At 40.0% G+C, this 22,769-nt stretch overlaps 1 protein-coding gene, 1 non-coding gene and 1 pseudogene across 2 annotated transcripts in view; 1 reads left to right on the plus strand and 2 right to left on the minus strand.

The window, feature by feature from the left end:
- Nucleotides 1-22,769, minus strand: part of LOC120613171 (translation initiation factor IF-2) — a 57,174-nt gene that overhangs the window by 2,584 nt on the left and 31,821 nt on the right. The window lies entirely within an intron of this gene.
- Nucleotides 17,240-17,358, minus strand: LOC120613714 (uncharacterized; annotated as a pseudogene).
- LOC120613675 (5S ribosomal RNA) lies at nucleotides 17,574-17,692 on the plus strand. Its single transcript, XR_005655753.1, has one exon. It is a non-coding gene; the product is annotated as a 5S ribosomal RNA (ribosomal RNA).

A 22,769-nucleotide genomic window follows, 5' to 3' on the forward strand; every position in this document is an offset into this window, starting at 1 on the left:
GCACCCAAATATGTAAAGGCAGCTAACAAACCGATTGAAAAATATTTACAACACATATGACAGAAAAATAACAAATTTCCTTAAGATTTTAAAAGCTCTTACAAGAGAAAAAGATAAATATCCTAACAAAAAAAATGGAATGAAGACACAAATAAGCCCATCGCAAAAGAACTTCCCATGACCAACAACAGGCATTGTCAAATGCCTTTAAATTCACTAATAATAAAAGAAATTCAAGTAAAAATAACAACGCTATGTAAGTTTCCACCCAGAAGTTAGAAAAGATAAAAAATGAAAATATCCACGGCTGGTACAGCAGTGAAGTGGAAATAACTGGAATGACAGTTTGACGCCACAGATCGAAATATTAAACAAGAATGAATGCCCTGCGATTCAGCAATAAGAATGCGAAGAAGCTACTAAAGAGATAACAGGACACTCATAAAGATGAACATGCAAGACTGTTCACTACAGCACTGTTGAGAGTATCTAAAAATTAAAATAACCTAAATATCCATCTACCGGGTATGAGTTTAAACAATCATAGTAAACCCATTCTATATATGCATGTTTTAAAAAGGAACTAGATAACTTTATATGTACCGATCTGGAAAATGTACACGAATGTACTGTAAAAAAATAGTTTTTAAGCAAATTATAAAATACAAAAGGATCTCACTTGGGAAAAATTTGTATATAAAAGCTTATATATTCTTATAAAATTTTCTGGAGGAGATCATATTTTAGGGTAATCTCTGAAAGGTGGCATTAATTATAGAAGAGAGGGAATAAATGAGACTCACTTTTTATTTTAAGTACCCTGTAACATTCAGGGAAAAAAGCATTTCAGAAGCATTATCTCTTTCTGGTAATTTTTAAAAATTCAAATGTTTGAACACACAGTGTAAATATACATATGCCTTACTGTTAAAGTGTACGGCTGAAATTTATTGGATTTTGTTAACCAATGTCACCATAAAATAAATAAATTTTTAAAAATTCAAATGTTAAGATAATAAATTAAAAATCATTTTCTGCACACAGTCACAATAGAATATTAAGCAATCATTTTAAATGATGCTATAGATCTACACATACTGACCTCCAAATGTGGTCATACCATATATTTCTGTAAAAAAAGAAAAAGGAGGTGATTGAACAATGTATATAGCAGAATACATTTGTATAAAATTTCGTATCTGTTGAGAAGAGAGAGTCAGCTGTCTGGAAGGATGTTCACCAGACAGTAACAGTCGTTATCTTCTGGTAGTGGTTCCTTTAATGATTTTTTTTCCCTTTCTTCTTCATGCTTTTTTATGTTGTATAATTTTTTACAGTAAGTATGTATCCTCTTTTGTAAATCAGGAAAAAATAAAAAGCTATTTCCATTTCAAATCCTTTTACTATGAGAAAGAAGAATGAGAAAGTTGCACAAAATGAATAAAAAGGAATTTTTTTCTCCTGGTTCCCAACAGCATCCCGAAAGCCAGCGCAAATAAAGATTATAAACTAGAACTTTAGTATTTTCTGACTTGCATATTTTTGCCAACTTGACGAAGAACAGTATGTCAAACCTCCCAGAGGCAAGTTCATCCAGAATGTACCCATCCAGCAGACATTTTCCAGTGGAACCAGGTAATAACGTGGTATTTTTTTCTAAACTAATTTATGCTTAACCTTTTCATTTATCTCTTAAGCACTATAGTTAGTGTTTAACATTTTTTAAAAAGCACTACCCTTACATAATATTAATGCTACATTAAGGTGCAGGTGTATTTCCCAATTTTGTCCTCACGGCAATAACTATTTTAGAACCTTGCTAAGTCTCCCTTCCTTATCAGTCTTTCCAATAATTTTCACCAGGAAAAATGCCAGTTTTGTCCTTCTTTTCCACAGAGATTTAGAGTCAGAAGTTATAGTGAATTCTCACCTGAGCAAAGAATTCACTGCATTTTTCAAGATATACTACAGGAAGTTTATTAGTAGACTATGAAGAATTCATCACTAGCAATTAAAACTAAACATACTTGTTGAAATATATGCCCAGAGTCAGAGGCGCATTACTACTATTTCTTATTGTTTATTTGTTCTTGCTTTAATCTAGTATTAAACATCCTCTGTAATGTGCTAAGGCAGTCATCTTAAGGCTGAGGTTAAAGAAACCTGTTTGGTTTTTACTAAGAAAACTTGGGGAAAACGTTGGCAGTCACCACAAAAAGATTTCTGAGGCAGCACTGCAAAGACCCAGGAATGTTTGTAGACGGCTGGTAGAAATAAATGTAAATTGAATTTTAAAAGATAAGAAAGTAATTTACAACATGGAGGAGGCTTAAAATATATACATGTCGTCGACCTTAAAATGTCCACTTACAGTTTTTATCCTAAAGCACTAATCGTCAATGTTCACGAAATAACTACGAGACTGTCCACCTATCAAGGACTGGTTTTAAAAACTGTCTGAATAACAAAACACTTTTAGGCCATTAAAAACCATGTTGTAGAAGAATATTTAATTACCAGGAAAAATAGGAGAGAAATAGTTTATAAAATAGTATGCACAACATGATCACAATTTACAGAGATAGATGATAGATTGATATAGGTATGGGGGGAGGGAGGGAGAGAGAGACAGAGAGAGAAATAGAGGCCAAAAATGGAACTATATCAAACAAATATTAACAAATCACCAAAATATGAATGCTGAAGTCTCTGGATGATAGAATTAGAAACAGTTATATACTCCTCTCTGTGCCTGTCTGTATGTTCCAAATTCCTACAATATACATGTACTACTTTTGTAATGAAAAAAAAGTTCTTTATTAAGGGTAAGTAAAGCTCTCTAAATACTTGCTGATGAATGAATTCAATTTGTTTTCCTATATATTTCTCCTGCTTTCAGACTCTCTATGTAGGGAAAATTATAATTTGGGAAGGAAAAGCTTTGGGTGTAATTCAAAGCCAGTGTCACTGAGACCTAAACCAAGAATTGTGTTGAAAGGTCATCTCACACACACACACATATGTACACGTGAAAATGGAGTACGTCACATTCTAATACCAGCCAAATGACATCAAATTATGGTTTAGGAAGAATGGTTTGGGGACAGCCACAAGTGACCCAGTCTCGCCGAAGACTGAGACCTATTTAATTATTCCAATACATTCAAAGCACAAAAATCTAAAATTTAATAGGCACGATTTTTTTTTTTTTGCAAAACCTCATAATCTTTTTCTTTGAGTGTGTGCACGCAATGTACGTGCAAAGTAGACCTCAAGGTCCTAGCAAAATGACAGACAGCATGAGGTAAGCCTTTGCCAGCTGAGCCCTGACCACACTGTAGGTTTTCCACAGATTTCTAGGGACAGACAGCACGTCAGTTCATAGCCGAAATTTCAGGCCTATACTTTAAACCGTCACTCTTATTTTTGTCATTTGGGGGATATCGTCGTTTTGGGAATGCCGGGGTGAGAGTCTCTTTTAATTACTACCTGAAGAGTTTAAGTCACTTAAAAGAAAGTGTGGCTCTGGGACTCCTGGCCAGTTCCACGCCCAGGGCTGAGCAAAGCCACTGAGAACGATGTCGCCAGCAAACTGCCAAGGTGATCTCCACTCCCACTTGAAGTTTTGTAATTTGGGAGGCATCCATGGTGTTAAAATCATGAGAGAATTTACACAAAGTAATACCGCACTTATTGTGGTGATTATTATGCAATAAATACAAATACTGAATCTTATGTTGTACGCCTGAAACTAATACAATGTTATATGTCAATTATACCTCAGTTCAAAAAATGTTTAAAGCAACCAGCATGATAAATAATTAGATACATGTTCACCTGTCATAGTCACTCAAAAATATACAAATAAAACAAAACAAAACAAGAAAAAAGAGATACCACACTAATTTCCCTCATTCTCTGGTTCCAAGAGAAACGCTCTTTAGTCTGCCTTCTGGTATAACAGGAGGATGAGGTCACCACCCATGCTTACTGTTTCAGCCCAAATGACTTGAAAATAAAGAGCGGCTTTTACGCATTGTTCATTTTTTTTTTTTTTCACCTTGGCAACGCAATTAAAAGATTCACACAAATGTGTCACAATTGAAAATGCCAGTTAAATCAAGAAAATAAACTGAAGTCAATGAAGTGTCCTTCACACTCACAGGGTCCTCCCTGGCGTGCTGGGGAGGACGGGGTGTGAAATGCTCAGCATCTCTTGGAAAACGTTCAGATGCCAGCCCACACCCCTCTACTGCTCTGCCCTTTGCTCAGGAAATGATTTCAGAAACGAGCCGTATTTCGGTCCATCTCCACACCTATCTAAACCCTCAGCCGTGGGCAGGGAAGGAGAAAAGACTGCCATCGACTGTCCTCCTCTTTCCTTTAATTAATTTTAAAGGGTTCCTTTTTACTAAAGAAATAATGAATGCCTCTCGCAAACTGTGGGGGAAATGTCCTATTTGAAAGTAATTGAAAATATGTTTTGCAGCCACTTACACACTCTTTCCTAAATAGCTTTTTTTCCTAATTAACTCACCTCAACACTTAGCTCTGAGATTCACTGGGTAAAGAGTGACATCTAGTGTGTAATAAAAGAATTTGAACTCTAAAAATGTGGGTCAGGGCCTGAGATCTAGATGCACAGCCATGACTTTTAAATGCTTCCATGATAATATGATAATGATTGTTAGACGGAAACGTAAGGCTGATTTCTTGTAAGTTTCCAGAAGATTTGAAATTATGAGAAAAATTGTTGTTTTTCTCTTAAAATATTTAGAAAATTTAGGATGTTTTAAGGCACATTTTTGTCTAAAGAAACATGCTGGTCCTAAAAGCAAGTCGTATGGGGACATAGGAGTGTCATGATAGCATAGAGAAGGAATACAGCTTTCCCCGGGGTCAGAAAAGTGATTTTCATTTTAAAGTTAATGTGAAAGGGACCCGTGATGATCTTCCGCCCTTGAACTCCGGTGGCTTGTCATCACGGGAAGTTACGCAGGAAGACGGTACAAACCTAAGGCAGGAGGAAGGAGTAGCAGTCACTACGAACTTCACCGACAGAGACAGGTCCCTCACCTGTGCAATTCTGTGCTACCAGGCCCACGGGCCAGCTAGACAAGGGCCTTCATCGAAATGTAAATAAGGTGCTAATGCAAAGACTCAAAAGACGAGGCAACCTCGTAGAAGGAACAGAAACTATTTGGTTGAGATGATCAAATTATGAATAAAATTCCGGACTCGTGCACACGGGATGAGAGAGCACTGCAGGTCAAGAAAAGCCCACGAGAAGTGTGGATCACGAACAGGTTCGAGTGTCACTCCGCCGGGGCTGAGCCGCAAGCGGTACGGCGTCCGGACTCAGACGCCAGGCAAACACCGAGCGGAAGCAGAAGACGCCGTTGACCCGGGGCATCGTGGACAGACTCACATGACGGTGGGGGAATAACAGGGTCCTGGGTGCCTGTGCCCTTGTGCAACAGGGACTCTCTGATGCACATTCTCTGAACCACGGGACCCACAAAGGAGCATGAAACAAAGCAGAAAGGCTGATGTACAGTCACCTATGACACTTAAAAGAGGTAAGGCCATTGTCAAGGTCATCGAGGAGCCCAGGTCTCCCCTGTTAACATCTGTCGCTGAGAGTGAGCAGTATACAAGGAAGCTTCCTCCGCATGCTCACTCCCCACATCCAGATTTAAAGAAAAAAATATTAGATATTCCACAGAAGACACTTAAGCATTCCTTCATAAGAGAGAGTTCCATCTTCGACCTTAGCAGTTCCACCGATGAGGCAAAAATCTTTCTAAATAGATACATATCAAGAGCCAGACGATATCTGCTTGCTGAAGTTGGGATTATATCATTAAAAAGAGTTCTCTGTTCTCAGTAAGTCATCTCTAAATACAGTGGAGGAGCCATGAATCAATGACCAACTGAAAAATGCCTGAGCCCTGTCTAATCTACTTGACGTGTATTTTCCAGTTTCCATGGACAGAGGCCCTTTCTTCTTCAAGGCAGTGGAAAGCCAGCATCCAGTCACAAAACAAGCATACTTGGGAGATCCTAAGGCTTAAAGTTAGCATCAGACTATCTTTTCAAAGGAGATCAGATAGCTCTCCCCACAGGCAAAGCCTCTACACTAAATCTGTAGAATTTGATCATTTAATATTTGAGGTTGCAGTTAAGTCACACTCAAGCAGCTCCAAAGATTCACAATAATCCTTTGTGATCATCTGTCATTTTACTGAGATACAAATTTGAATTAAGCCTGGTGTGAAGTTCAACCTTGCGGCTCTCAATATATCATTCTATTCTCTGGAACCCTGAAAATCTAATCCCAAATTCTTGGAGGGAAAAAGGCAACAGATAAGAGAAAAAGCCTTAATGATAGTTGAAAACCAGTTTTGGGGGCACCCGATGGTCCTACAATTTGGGTCCTCTATAAGAAAAAGAATTTTTAAATTAGGTAAATATCTATTTAGAACCAAAAAAGAAACTTCAACAAATTATAAAATTTTTTAAATCTGCCAAACACCATAATCACCAAAATTAGAAAAACAACCTGATTTTTTTACAAATTAAATACCTAACACGCTTCTATAATACATTTTTTGTCACATTTTTTGGCTGCACGTCCTTTGCCTCCTCATATCATGAGATTTTATAAAATCACTTTCTATAGAAAGAATAAAAGAATTCAGTCTTTCCTCCATGATGACTGACCAAAATGTGTATTTATTATTTATAGTTTAGAAAGGTTTCTTTTAGCTTCGCGACTCACTAGTAAAGCCATGTAAAATGTTAAGAATTGTCAAATTTGAAAATACCTCTAACTAGTGTCTTTTATAAATGAGATGTAAAATTTCAAGGCATTTTGGGTTTTTTGAGCAGCAGCTAATCTTAAATACTAAATGACTAATTGATATTTCATTGAATACTTTGTTATCAATATCCTCAATGTAATGACATAATGTGAATTTTGTGCTGTTTTCGTCAATATCAGTATTTTATCAAATAAGCAAGAAATACAAATCTTTTCCTAATGTGTTTATGTGATTGATCCTCTTCACTGGTTATATTATCAAACAATCTAAGACCTTATTCATTATTGTGATTCAAAATCTAGTTCTTCCTCTCAATGGACTACCACTTTAGTTATGATCTGAAAATTTTATTAAAATTTACTTCTTGACAACAGAAAAATTTCTATGGATTTTGTCACGCCTCTTAAGCACTTCCGTTTTACATTCCATTTTTTTTTCATAATTTTCTTTTTTAATAAAAATTTTAAAGATGACCAAAGAAGATGCCCTTCATGTAGGTCCAACAAATCAAGTCTATCCTTTCTCAAAAGTGTTAAAACATTGCAAAATTTATTTCCAAATACATTTCCTACAATATCTTCCTATTACAAACTTCATGCAAACCAGATGTCCATGTGAACACGTTGCTAAGAATCTCCCAGAGCCTGGAAGGGTCCGGATGAGAGCGTGGCCCTGAAGTTTTAAGCCTCGCTTGCCTCACAGTAACTCCACTTCTGCTGAAATGACAATTAGTTTGGGGTTTTGAGGATGCTACGAGAGAATCCTCTGATTCTTGCAGAATTCATGATCCAGGAGAAAACCTGGAGCTTGTTCAAATGTGACCAGGCTAAAAACTTTGAGAATTCTGAAAAATCCTTAAATGTATCGTAGAGGAAGTCAAGATTCGACTAAGGACTCAAGAAACAACAAGGACATCAACTCCTTACAAGCTGGCCTACATCATTAAGTGACGCAAACCCTGTTGGTCAGGGTTCCACCAGGGAAGGGGATAGGGGAAGGTTCACTACAAGGATGTGGCTTGCGCCGCTGTGGACATTGGTTAGGCAAGTCAGAGCCCTACAGAGCAGGGCGACAGGCTGGACACGCATTACTGTCTTCATGGAAACCTCGGTTTTCTCTTAAGACCTTTCATCTGATTGGACAGGCTCATCCAGATAAATACCAAGGATAATCTCCTGTACTTCAAGTGACGGGTCCTGGATGTTAATCACATGTACAAAATACCTTCACCGCAATACCCGGATCAGTGTTTGATTAAATAATTGGTCCTATCAGCCACGTTAACACATAAAAGTGACCACACCACCACACATTTATTGACGTCTGCTAAACGTTAGAGAGCAAGCACTCTAAGCAGACTATACAAAGACAGAAAACAACTATCTCTGACCCAGTTTGGGTCCATGGAAGCACAGCCAAGGAGATTAATTCAGCTCCAAAGGTGGGGTCAGGGGTGGGGAAATGTCCTGTCACGTATTGGTCGAGAGCTCAGCTCTGTAGCCAGCCAGCCCCCCGGGTTCAGATTCCGGCTCCGACACTCACTTCCTAGGTGACTTCTTTATGCCCTTGTTTCTTCGATGGTAAAAAATAAGGATAACAATAGTACCTATCACATATCTGTTGTGAAAATTAAAAGAGATAAACAATGTAAAGTGCTTAGAACAGGCATATAATGAGTGCTTAATTATTAGCTGTCACCATTATTATCACTTGCTCTGGGACTTGAAGGATGAGTAAGATTAATCCAGGATAGAAAGGGCATTCCAGGTGTACGAAACAGTAAGAGCAAAAGCTCAGAGGCAGAAAAATACCCGTCATATCTGGACAAGAGTAATTAATCCAGGGAAGCCAGACCACAGAAGGTGGTGAGGAACGGGCAGACGTGAAGCGTTGCTTAGCCCATGAGGAGCTCTGTATGATGTAAAAGAGTTTGCACTATATGTTGGCAGCAAGAAGAAACAGTACGTTTTTCTTATGCAAAAATACCACAGTAATTAAAAGTAATAATAATAATAATAACAATCAAGTCTGTGAATACCTGGGATGTCCAGACTTCATCAGCCTAAAAGTATAAATAAGGCCACATTTGAATAGTTACCCAAGGTCTTCATACTCTAAGTATTCACTGCTTGAGTAATAGGAAGTCCAGTCTTTTCCCAGAGTTCCTCTTCCTGTACAGTCACAAAAATCCTCCAGGGTTGTTTACATGAGTTTTCAATCAACCCTGGTGGCAATGTCTGGGGGTGTAGGACCCCATGCATATCCCTCAAAGGAGGACTTCACCACTATTGAGATCTGCTGTAACAACCACCACTGCCATCCTGGATGCCAGAACCAGCCGGTCCCTTTTGAAGAGAGATAAAGCTCAATGAAAGGCTGTCCCATGTCAAAATCATCTGGATCCCAACGCACTGTAATCCTGTATATTCATATATACTCAACATATCAGAGAGTTGTCCCCCAAAGTCTCTTCTTTCCATCTGCCATAATAGTAGAGTTATAGCTGGGCATGTAGCCACCTAGCTAGGGATTACATTTTCCAGTCCTCCTTGCAGATAGATGGGGCCTTATGACTTCTCACCGATGGAATATGGGTACAAGTGATACATGCCACTCCAGGCCCGGGCCTTAGAATAGTACACATGTATTCCTCCACATAACTTCCTCTGTCCTGAAACGAGAATACTGACTGACTACGGCTCATGTTCGACCACGTAACTGGAGCCTAGGATTTAGGAGACAGTGGAGAAAGCTGGGTACCTGAGTACCTGAGTGACTGCATGGAGCAGAGCTCACCGTGCACTGTGCCTAACAAAGAAATAAACTTCTGTCTTCTTTAAGCCACTTGATTACTGTGAATATCTTTTTACAATGGCCTAGTTTTACCCTAAATAATACACTCAACTCTTTCCCCCAAGACTCATACATATAGCCAGATACAGCATGCAGGTAGAAGCATTATCTCCATCAAATGCTTAGACCTTGATCTCAGGTTGGCTCATTGTGCCGGATTTCCTATAATGAATTCCAATTCATAGTGTGAGAGTGTGTGCGTGCATGGGTGTGCCTGTGCACATGCGTACAAACGTTCACCATTGTCCCTCCTACAAACAAGTATATGTCAGAACCTCTGACAGGACTGGATAGGGTTCAGTTTTTTGTTGGGGTGGAGGGGATTTTTCCAGCCCTTAAGCAAACCAATGATTATAAAAACAAATACCTGAATAAAGAAAATGTGTAATACCTCCTACCTGAAACATTTATGTCCCCACTCTGCTCAGGAACAAACAACTCCTAAGACCCAAGGCACCTATGATGCCTGAGAGACCTCTGATCCCTGTAAGGAGAGTCAGTTGCGAAGGCAAAGACAAGGCTAGATGTGGAAAGAATGCTGCCATTACCCAGATGAGAGACCACGAGCTCCCAGCCAGGAGAGTGCCCGTGAGAATGGAACGAATCAAATTCAAGAGACATGTCAGAAATAAGAACAGTAAGACTCAATGGCAGACACTGAGCAGAGTAATCACACACACTTCGACACTTTTGGTGATGATATTGATGATGATAATAGTGGTAATGAGAGTGATATTGCAGGATCACTTGATTTAAATCAACTGCATGGCCCTGGACCACAACGTGGGAAACGTTAAACACAGACATACGCACAATGCTATGTAACAACTGTACAACTGTATCTCGTCAAAGTTTCTTTTAGGATTTAAAAAGGCACACCAGACATTTGGCTGGGCTGGGTGGAGCCTAAAACCGTAGCTGCAAGTGAGTCAAGGAAATGTTTTAGCTTTCCTGCCTTGGTAGTAAAGGAAGACAGGCTAGAAGGGGGTTGCAATACCTGTTGAACAAATATTAGAGAGTTCACAGATAACTATAATCCAAGAAGATTATCAGTACTAATTTTAGTATCATACTAATTTTGTTACAAGCAAAAGAAGAGCCGCTGTGTGAACTGGAAGTTGTCGAGAGCTGGCTTCGTGGCAGGGATTCTCCGGCCTCTAACCACACGGCACCCAGGCAGCGGGACAGCCTCCCGGGGACAGGCCTCCGCCGGGGAGCCTCGTCATCTTTGCCACTCTGAACTTCAGAATCTTGACGCTAAACTTGCCCTGTGAAAGCAGCTTTATGTTACAAGACCTGAATGTTTTCTGTAAGTTGGAATTTCATGTCTGATCAGAACTGTGCATATAGTTATACAACCACCTGTAAAGTTACCCAGACATTTCCGGGCCGGATCTCCAGTCCTCCCCCGGGAGGAGCTGGGCATGGGCTGAGGCTAGGACATCCGTTCTCCTTCCTCCTGCGTCTGACTGCTCGGCATCACGCCTCGCTCTCGCCTCACCCTCTGGTCCTCGGTGAGCTGTCTAGCTCGTGCTCCAGTTTCCTTTCCAGCGATCACAGAGAGCTTGAGGCCTTCGTTTTGTAAGAAGGTAAGATTCTGCAAATATTTTACCTCTGTATATCATTTCCCTTCTTTAAACTATACCCTCTCGAAACCTTTCACTCCCAGAAAACATCACTGAGACGGAGACCCAGACCAAGAGAAGCGGGAACCTGAAAAACGCGAGCTTAGGAAATTCTGCTCAGCCTCTCAGGGGGTCACCATCAGTGGCATTTTAAGTGGGGCAACTATTCCTCAAGGGGACTGTCATGCTCATTTCCTCACTTCACTAAAAGCCAGTAGCACACTGAAGCCACGGTCGCAGTAAAATGCTCTCAATCGTCTCCAAATTCTCCTTAGGGAACAGGAGTTTCCCTAGCTGAAATCTACTTTTCGAGCTAGAAAGATTTCCTCCGTGTCTTCAGCACAACATAGACCCAAGTCCCACCGCTCACATCGGAGCCCCTTTAGCATATGTGGAAGAAACCCCGTAGGCTTCAGAGAGCCAGGCCTAGGCTGCCCGGCTGGCCCCGTCTGCCCAGGACGGTTTAGAAGACGGACCGCTCTCACTCCCAGACGGCAGCCCTGACTCAGCCAGGAGGCTTACTGTCCCGCTGAGAAGGAGGGCACATGACAAAGAAATGCTCACTTCTTCCAGTCTGGTGGGGGAGGAAAGGGGACAGAGGGGTGGACAGAAGACCGTGCATCAGTGTTTTTGCTTCCTCTCCTACCCCAAGCACACCCCGACCCTTTTGGGGGGCCTAGATGGCCTTAGAAACAAGGATTGGTGTGAAGCACCTGGAGCCAGGGGCGTCTAACCGGCTCCCTCATTAGGAAGCAGTACTCTAGACAGCCACCGGGGGCCAGCTGGGCAGTCTCGTGCCACCTGGTTCCCTTATCCATAAAATCAGGGAGGTGGAGATGTCCTCTTAGGGCCCTATTTACTCTCGCAAAAATAACTGTAGAGTTTTGTCCATTTCGCTTTTCAGAACTTTTTTCAAACTCTGGGAAACTAACAACGGAAATTTTTTAAATGAGTATTTCAAATATATAGTCACAGCATGCTGACTACAGTTAATAATATTTACCGTATGTTTGAAAGTTGCTAAGAGAGTAGATCTTAAAAGTTCTCATCACAAAAGAAAAATCTGTAACTATGTATAGTGGTAGACACTAACTACTTATTGTGGTGATAATTTTGCAATACATTCAAATGTGAAATCATTATGTCGTATACCTGAAACTAATATAATGTTATATATGTCAATTATACCTCGATTTTAAAAAAGAAGAAAATAAGGCCAAACCAAAAGCTTAAAAAAAAAAAAAAATCACCTATCTCCCAGATAAGATCACACTTTGAGGTACCAGAGGTTAGAACTCAACATACAAATTTGGCAGGTACACAGTTCAGCTGTAACACCCACCTCCCTGGACTTTCCTCCACCCTTGGGACCATGGGTCCATCTTCCCTGGAGATTACAGAGCCCAGGAGAGCGTCTTTAGGCAGAACCATTCGCCACCCACTGATGTGACGACTCTCTCCAGCTTTGGCTCTGAACTATTGTGTCAGTGTGGTCGAGACAAGCTCTCTTTAAGGAAAACCTAGAAGAGCAGTTTTCAAAGTTTTTGGAAAAGATAAGTAACGTGGAAGTATTATTATGAAAATAATTTTGACTTCATGGACTCTCTGAAAGGGTCTCAGAGAATCTCAGGTGTCCCTGGACACACACCTTTACAACAGCTACCTTAGGAAAAGCCCTTCTGTGAATGCCCTCACCTCTGGCTGTTCTTAGCCGTACCCCTCACTGGCCAGTATGCCTTTCCCCAGAGGCTAGAGAGACTTCTTGTCCCACCACCAGCCCAACCACTGCAGAAACACAGAGGAAGGCCTAGCTTTTAAGAGCTATGCTTGCTGGTGGGTCCATAAGTCCTGAGTCCCAGGGGACAGCACATGGCAGGAAGAGACATAGACATTAAGCCAAGACCAGGATGCCTCCTGGATCTATCCTGCACGATGAGATCGCTTCATCCTAGTTTACACAAGCAGGTCAGCAACTTCCCACACTGGATAAACAATAACATTGAACAAGCCTGTATTCACTAGAATCAAATTTAACTGAATATAAGAACCACCCCCCAAAAAATGTTTACATTAGCTTAAATAAGATAGAAATGTATTTCTCTTTCATATAAAAGGAAGCCCAAAAGTGGTATGGTGGCTCCGCAAAACTGTCAGGAACCAGCATCCTTCCAGCTCATAGTTAGCCTATGACTATGGCATTTATCCTGAAGGTCCAAAGTGGATGCTGATCTCCAACCATCGCAATCATATTCCACCCAGGAGAAATGGGAAAACAATACTTCTCAGTAGTTGTGTACATGTCTATTTACACTTCATTGGCCAACACTAAGTCATTTATGAAGGAAATACATTTAAATATACTTAAATACACTTAAAAATATCTTCTTAGTTGATGACAAAATGTCTAACCTATGATGGGGAGAATGTGTATTGGGAGGAACTAAGCAGTAGTAACCACAAATATTCAATTAGTTGCTTCTCCCCTATAGAGAACAGCAAAGCCAAATTGAGATGTGGGCAGCCACTGTGTGACTCACCCACCAGCTGACTCATTGCTTCCCACCAGTTTGTCAGCAAACTTGTGTTTCTACATGTCATGGACCTTCCAGATTGCTAAAAATACTCACAACTCTGAATGTTAAATTCTTGAGTGCAAAGAGTCTATTTAACATATTCTCTAAGTTTTCAAATCGTATGTTTTTATATAAAAATTATTACCTATATCAAACATTGCAGGAAAATACACTTAAACATTAACCTAAAGGTTTACAGAGATGATTTCTGAACAGAATTACAGAACATTTTTCTTTTTTTTTTATGTAAATAAAAATGTTCCTCCAAAATATACATGATTGTTTCTATAATTAGATAAAACAGTAATTTCTTTTTTAAGGGCCTTCTCACTGTCATTCATTAGTTGAAGGATTTACTTATACACAACCCACAGTAGCTGAGACCAGAAGGTCTTTCAGGAAATCTGATATTTGAAGCGCTGTTTTACCCATGACCCACTTGACTTCACTTCACGCCATGCTTCTCGAGTTAAATATAAAAAATACATCATGATTTTTTCTTTTTATTTCAAAATAATTTCTCATTATTTATATCTTGTGGTTTAAACAGAACCTAAAAATGAATGTAGCTAATAAATGACTTTAAGAACAGCCATCGAGTTCTCTCCTACTACAATTAAACATGAGTCAGAGGAAGAGGGAGTCCTACAGTTCAGATTTTGTTCAAAAGAAGGAATGTTTTTTCTCAGAAACTCTGCCGGAGGAATTCCCCTTCTGCATTTTGAGTTTGTCGTTTTCCTAAGAATTCTTTGCAACTGAAAATGAATCCACCAGATTTAGAAGCAGCTGACTCCCAAGGTCTTGACCTCTGCGACCATCGCCATGGAGCCTGTTCACCACCCCATGTCCACTCGTACTGCTTTTTCTCCAGAAAAGACAATAACTGGAAAAGCAAAAGACAATTCTTTTTCGTTTTTATGTTTGTGCTTGTTGTCACGACCCTAGAGCCAAAAGACTGACAAGGAACCAGTGTAAGCAACCAGTATAAGGTTGCTTGCTAGAAAAACACCCAAAGGCACTCATATTATTAACTTTATACACAAAGACTGGCCCAGCTATACTTACTGAAGTCTTATACAGCGTGGTGGGATACAGAGATAAAATGGGCCTACACCGGACAGAAAGCTCGATTGCTTGCCTAGGAAAAATAAAGAAGAAGCTGACAATTGTGCTGACTTAAACCTAATCATAGCCACTGATGAGCACAGGAGTGACCCACATTGTACTATGACATACGAGGAAACCTTCCCCAGCACAGCCACAGCTGTCACACACGCAAGGCACACAGGAGCAGCAGGAGAAAATCTAAAGCTTTTATGATCAGCAGAAGCAGATTCTCCTTGAAAGTAAGAAAAAGTAAGTTTCAAGACCCCTTACTTACACAATCCCTTCCTATTCTCATTCTGATAAATATCTGCTTTCTTACCTTATTTCCTATTCGTAATTTTTTTTTTCTATAAAAAAGGCCCCTAAATTCTATAAGCTTCAGGCCGCACAAAACCTGGATTCTCCCCTATAGCAAATAAAACAATGGGTCATATGCTCTTACACTTTTTAATCATTTTAACTTTTAATTGCAGTAAAAAACACATAGAATTTAGCATCTTAACTATTTTTAAGTGTACGTTTCAGGGGCATTAAGTCCATTCACGCTGCTGTGCAACCATCACCACCGCTCATCTCCAGACCTTCTTCATCTTGCAAAACTGACACTCTGGTACCGTTACTAACCCCCAGCCTCTAGCAACCACCATTCTACTTTCTGTCTCTATGAGTCTGACTATGTAAGTACCTCATATAAGTGGAATCACGCAGTATTGGTCTTTTTCGTGGAGAGCTGACTTCACTTTGCATGGTGTCCACTAGGTTCATCCATATCATCACACAGGACAGAGCCCCTTCCTTGTTAAAGCTGAATACCATTTCACTACACCATTTGTGTATCTATCCATCGGTGGATATTTGTCTCTTTTTAATTGTCAGACAGACGCAGGTAACCATTTAGGAAGCCGTGCTCTTGCTTTAGAATTAGTCATTTCCACAGACTGTGCAGCAGCGGTCCCTTGCCAGCCACAGCTACGTGAGGATTCGGTGACTTTCTCCTTCCAGGTTCAATGAGGAATCAGAGAGGGACAGTTATCTTTTCATTGCCAGCTTGTAAAGAACCCCTAACAAATAACGCAGCCGGCAGCATTTCCTCACCTGGACCCTACACTTCTTTCTGTATCTCTTACCCCTTCCGGTATTTTTTCTTTTTTTGATCTACCACCTGCTGGGCTTCTCAATCCTGATATTCTTTAATCAACCAATACATATGTATTGAGAGATATTATTTCATTTTATCCCAACTATTATTTAGTACCTTTAATGTTCCGGGTAAAAAAAAAAAAAAAAACCCTCCACTTTGGAAAGAAAAAAGAAAAAAAAATGAATAAAAGTAAGTGTGAATAAATTCACACTGCAGAGGAGGGAACAGACCCACGAATTTTAATAACAGTATAATTAGTTCGGTAATAGAGGTAGGTACAAGGTGCTAAGGGAGAACATGAAGAAAAGGATTAGTCCACCATTAATAAGTCAAGCCAGAGAAGGGAGCATTTAAACTGGGCATTGAAAATAATAATAATAATAATAATAATAATAAACAACTGGGCATTGAAGAAGATATTTGCTTGGTGATGAAAGCTGCAAAGGGTGTTCCTTGCAGAGGAAACAGAGTGAACCAAAGGCTTGAAAGTATTTGTTTGTGTTCAGGAAAAAAGTGAATACTCTCGCGTCCAGCGGGCAGGATGCATCAGTAAGAACAGCAGGGAGATTGGAGCTAGACTGTGATGGTCTCGCAAGGCTCATGAGGAATCAGGACTTTTTCCTCGGGAGCTACTGAAGGTCCTTGAGCTGGGCAAACTGGCAAGGGCAGGGTGCATCGTGCCGAAACCTGTGTTTTGCAAAGATGATCATTTCACCATTCCAGCCATTTGCAGGATAGGATAACGTGAAAAGAGGCTGGAAAGGTGGGAGTAAGGGCAGGAGAAAAGGATGAGGAGACCCCTAAATCTGAGTGATTATTTAACCAAAAGACAATGTTTTTCCTTCATCAGCAGAAATGAGAGCTGAGGAGCAGGCTGAATTCGATCAGGAAAGAAATTACATTTCTGCTCATCTGAGTTTTAAAACTGCTACACGCACGTGTGCGTGCGTGTGTACAATGTCATACGGGAAGATACTAATGTCGGCTATCTCTGGGCGGAGACATTACAGCAATTTTTATTTTCTTCCCTTGGCCCTCCTCTATTTCCCAAATGTTCTATCCTCAAATGCATGTTTTTCAGCAACAGGAAAACATTTTTATTATTATTATTATTTATTCCTACAGCACCCGGTCTTCCCAGGTGGTCTCCTATCCAAGTACTAACCAGGCCCGACTTTGCTTAACTTCCGAGATCAGATGAGATCAGGCTTGTTCAGGGTGGTGTGGCCGTAGACCATGGACCGTGGCTCCACTGGGGCACGAACCCAGGACCTTCTGTGTGTAAAGCAGACATGTTAACCGCTACACTAGAGAACCACGTCCATGAAAACAATATTTTTAAAAGATAATTTCTTGTCATCCTTAACTTTTTAATGTATTGGCCATTATCATCTGATTGTATGGTGAGTTAAGGGGCAATAGTATCGGGGACCCTTCAAAACCCAAGTCAGTCTACAGCCATGCCACCCTGAACAAGCCTGATCCCATCTGATCTCGGAAGCTAAGCAGGGTCGGGCCTGGTTAGTACTTGGATGGGAGACCACCTCGGAAGACCAGGAGCTGTAGACATTAAAAAAAAGAAAGAAAGAAAAAAAGTGTGTGACACTCTGCTATTCACACAGGCCCTGTATAGATTGTTACACGTGAGGCTGACAGCGAGGAAGACGAGAGTTGGAGAAAGGAGACTTCGCTGTGATCTGGGCACTCAGAGAAAACGGTGGGATTTGCAGAGTTTATCTCTGCAGGGCAGAAAAGGTGGCGGCTAGGAGGACATATATAAACTGCAAGAATGGTGTGAATCGACAGAATTGCATGGGAGGGTTTGGCAAAAGGTGAGACCAGGCAACGTGGAATAAAGGATTCATGGTGGACACGAGGTTGGAAAAGCGGGTGGAGACCAAGAATACTTTAGGCAGTGGGCATTGGTGACCGTTCTGATGCAAGAACACGGGCCTTTAGGAAAATCGTCTTGAGGGCGGTAGGCAGGAGACACTGCCAAGAAGGCCATGGGGTTGAGACGCAATTTCCCAATTGCCACACAAGATCTAAATGTCTGTTGCCCATGCTCTACTTTCACTGGTTCCTTCTAAATGTGCTGTTTCTTTCTTTAAAAATAAAATAACTTAAAAAATAAATATAAAATAACTTTGTTGAGGTAAAATTCACATACCATATAATTTACCCAAGTACAGAATTAATTGATTTTTAATATAGTCACTTGGATACAAACATCAGCACAATTTAAATTTAGAACATTTTCATCAAAGAAACCTCATACCCATTAGCTGTCATTCTCCATTCTCCCCTATCCCTCCGGCCCCAAGCAACCACAACCCTATTCTCTGTTTCTATGGATTTGCACGTTCTGTACCTTTCATATCAATGGAATCATACAGAAGTGACCTTTTGTGTCTGGCTTTGTTCACTTAACATAATATTTCAAGGTTCATCCACATTGTAGCACTGATCAGTACTTCATTTCTTTTTATTGCTGAATAACATTCCACTGCATGGATATATCACATTTTGCTTATCCATTCATCAGTAGGGGTCACTGGGTTATTTCCACTTTGGGGCCATTATAAATAATGTTGCTATGAACATCTACGTACAAGTTTTCATGTGGATGTAGGTTTTCCCTTCTCACGGGTGTTCCCTAAGAATGGAGTTGCTGGACCACATAGCAAGTAGACTCTGTTTCTGACCTATTCGTCGGCATGCTCTCTGGTGGATCGTAATGTGTGTGTATTTGTTCATTTGATTTTGAAGCTGGCGTACGTCATACCCAGTATAACTCTGAATTCCACCCAATCGGTCGTGTCTCTACCTTAACTCAGCCTCGCTTACGATTTTCGAAGCCAAGAAGCAGCTGGTATGTCAGAGCCTTCAGCTCTGCTCAAGAAAGCGGATCTGGTCACAGAGCAAGTCACAACCGCCACACGCGAGCTGCACTTGCCCTCGTTCGCGCTAAAGGAAACCAAACCCTAGTCTTTCCCTCTCCCCCTCTCTCTCCCCTGCATGCACTGGGTGGATCAGAAGCATCCTCATGGAGCCAGGTTTCAGCCCCGTCAAAGATCTTCTGCTAGAACTGTCTTCTCTGTTGACTGTTAAAAGAAAGAAACAGCCAAAATGAGTCACTTTTGCTAAGAAGTGACTCATTTTGGCACCAAACCAAAATTTCACAACTAACTTAATTGCAGTTGCAGTCTCTCCCAGGAAGAATTTTTTTTAAATCACTCTTGAATTTCCTGGTCAGCACCAGTGAAATGATCCACCTGATAAGACCTCCAGCCTTCCACTGCGGGAACGTGTCCTTGCTGGAAATAATCCATTCTTTTAACTTTTTAGTTCCACCCTCTTTCTGCCTTTAAAAACCTTCTATTTTGTACAGTTCATCAAACTTGTTCTAGTAGCTGGATGGGAAGCTGCCTGATTCATGAAAAAAAGCCAATGAGATCTTCACATTTACTTGGGTGGCTTTTGTTCTTTCCAAGGACCAAGATGAGGAATCCTTAAGGAGGAATCTCAAGTTCTCAAAACTGGTAACAGAGCAAACAGGAGAGCCCAATGCTTTAGAAATGTGTAATCTTAGAAACATCAAGAGGTTTGGGTTTTTTTTGTTTTTTTTTTTAGGGTTTTAAGCAGGAACACCTGACAATCCAAATGAAAGGTCGGGCAGGGGGAGCAACACTTTGGAGCCCTAGAAGTCAAGGTGATATCATTTGAAACAAACACATTAAAAAAAAAAAATGCAGCCACAAGTAAGATAAGAGTTTTAAATAAACACTTTATATCTTCAGAGTCCAGAATACCTCCTCTCTCTAGGAGCCAACGTAATCGAAGTTACATACAGCACTAAAAATGCTGGATTGGCTAAAACCTGCTAATTGACCTGTGATCAATACCAAAAGCCATCAATGTGTAGTGAAGCAAAAACAAATGATTGACTTGTGCTGAAGACTTGACAACGGAGGGAGGAGATTTATACCTGGATGTTGCCCTAACAATATTGCAACATCCCTGCCAGCCCTGTAGGGTTGTAAGTAGATCGCGTTAAGAGTAATAAGCTTACTCCCCGAATCCTGTATGTAGAGGAAATAAAGTGCCAGGGGAACAGACAGAGGTTTTATATAACCTGAGTTAGGAAAGAGATTCACGTTACAGTGCTATAGAACAAAGCATCCCAAGAAACACAAGTTGATGGCCTGTCTCCCTGTTACTGGGAGCTCGTAATCTACAAAGAAACATAAGAGGTAACAGGTTAACTCGATGTTGGAATCAGTGAAACACTTGCCTTCAGAGAGTAAGGATTTCACTCTTGTGGTACAGAAGTCTTGTATAACCCGGCTTGCTAATAATCAGGAAAGTATTCTGTTCGATTGGAAGAGATAGAGATGCTCCTTCCCTTGTTACTGAGCTAATTCTGATTAACCAAAATAATTTCTGGAGAAATGATTCAAAATGCCTCCTTTGAAATGTTATCAGAAAAGAATCTTTCTGGGGAATTATATAATCATGGGGTTTATGCAACTCCCCTGGTTCCAGATATCATTTGGCTCAGTGTCCTGTTGCCATGTGCCAGGTCCACGTTACCTCCACACTCCGAAGCTTTGCATTTGATCAGCTGGACACCCCCGCTGGGTTCTTGCTGAGCCAGGCACTTTCTCTGTTCCCAGTCCCACATTCTTTCCTCCCTTACCTCCCGGCTGGCTGCCAGGAGATTGATTGAGGTTATTACAGTGCACCAAAGGTACTTAGAAATTCAAGGGTAAGCGGTACACTTTGCGACCAGCCTCTGACCTTGCACATGTCAATCTCATTGCCTCACTTTGATTTCCCCGCCCTCCTCCTTTCCCCACCGGCCCAAGACCAAAAATTTTGAAAAGAGAGGAAGGAAAGGAAAAGGAAGGAATAGAGGGAGAGAAAGAGGTAATTGTTTATTTAAAAAAAAAAACCCTCCTATACTTTCTTCTGATACTTTTACAAAACTTTTTTTATATTTAAATATTAATTAATTTAGAATATGCTTCTGAGTGTGATATGGAACAAAGATCCAAAATAATGTGGGGGTGGAATTCTTACCCTATTCCCATCTTTAATGGAGTGCCCTAATGTCCCATTATCATGACATGAAGTTTATTAATAAATTCTTTTAAAATAGGACTATGTAGCAAATTCTATCGTGTCTTTTCAGCATTTGATGAGATCATCATTTGATTATTCTCCTTTAATTGATTAATATGCAAACTGCATTATTAGATTTACTAATGTTGAGATTTCATTATTTTCTCAATTTTTCAACATGTTTCAAATTTCTCATACAAAAAGAAATGATATTTTTTAGCCCACATTATTTAAGATCTGAAAATAAAATCTAATTATGTTAGCTACATGTTAGTTACACAGAAGAATGTGTTTTTGTTTCTCTCTCTAAAAAAACAAAACAAAACACAGTATTCAAGTTGGTATTGTAGCATGTGGCACCAGCATTTAATTGACTTTCTTGAGACTTTTGTCTCCTTGACACTTTTATTTGCGTTTAGTTGAAGGTCATGTCTTAAGGCAGCAAGCATTTACGAAGCTGCTCTCATGTGCCACGTTCTGTGCTTGCAGTTAAAAGAGATTCAAAATCTAAGAACCCACTGAAGCAACACGAATCATTAAGGTCCATCTTTTTAATCTATAAACTCAGAGAGAAGCCATGTTTATGCTACCTAATTCCCAGACGGCACAATGCCAAATGCTGTAACAGCAGCCACGATTTGTGTGTACGTGTATGGAATTCTCTGGGTATCATCAGTGCATACTGTCATGTATAGTGAGGTGACTAATAAATTCTTTTTAAATAAAGTTGTTGATGCTGATACTGTTAAAGAATAATGAGAACTGGTAGCCCCAAGAAGCATTACACAAATCAGTGAACAACCCTATAGGTACATAAGGTCATTTAAACCATCTTTGTATTCTTACTAGTGACGTATGAATTGTTTCGAAACATCCTCAATGACCTCTCAGCCCGAACTTAGTTCTTGTTTTCACTCGTCAGAATCACATCAGGTTTTTTTCTGTCAAGTTTTCAAATAACATTAACTGATCTTTTTCGACCATTATCAACAATCACGTATGATGAAACTTGCTATGTTTACTGAAAACATATCTTACCAACTTGTATGAATACATAATTAATAAATCAAATATGATTTCTCAGGCCCAATTATTTGTAAAACTTTTAGTAACCCTTCCATAAGTATAAATCAAAAAGGAATGATCTCTTATAAAGACCTTTTCTATAAGCCAGTTAGAAATTAAATGAATAATAACATTAGAATGATATTGAAGAATACGAAATAAGGAAATTACATTTTTTAAAAGTAATTTATTTCCTAGGTACATCACTAACTTCCTCATATTTTAATAAGTATGTGTTAGAATGGGAGTGGGGACAGTAGAAGGGAAAAAGTCTCATTTTTAAAACCAGTATACGCCGCTTTTTCAAAAGCAGGCATTAAAGGTAACAACACATGATATGTCATGCCGAGCCATGCAACCGTTGAGAAAACATTGTCGAAAAAGTAATTGAGAAATCATTAGTATTATATAAAGGAGACTTATAAACACTGAAATTTTTACTGAATATATTCATTCC

Source organism: Pteropus medius, unplaced genomic scaffold (genome assembly GCF_902729225.1).
Source record: "Pteropus medius unplaced genomic scaffold, Ma_sr-lr_union100, whole genome shotgun sequence".
Lineage (NCBI taxonomy): Eukaryota > Metazoa > Chordata > Mammalia > Chiroptera > Pteropodidae > Pteropus > Pteropus medius.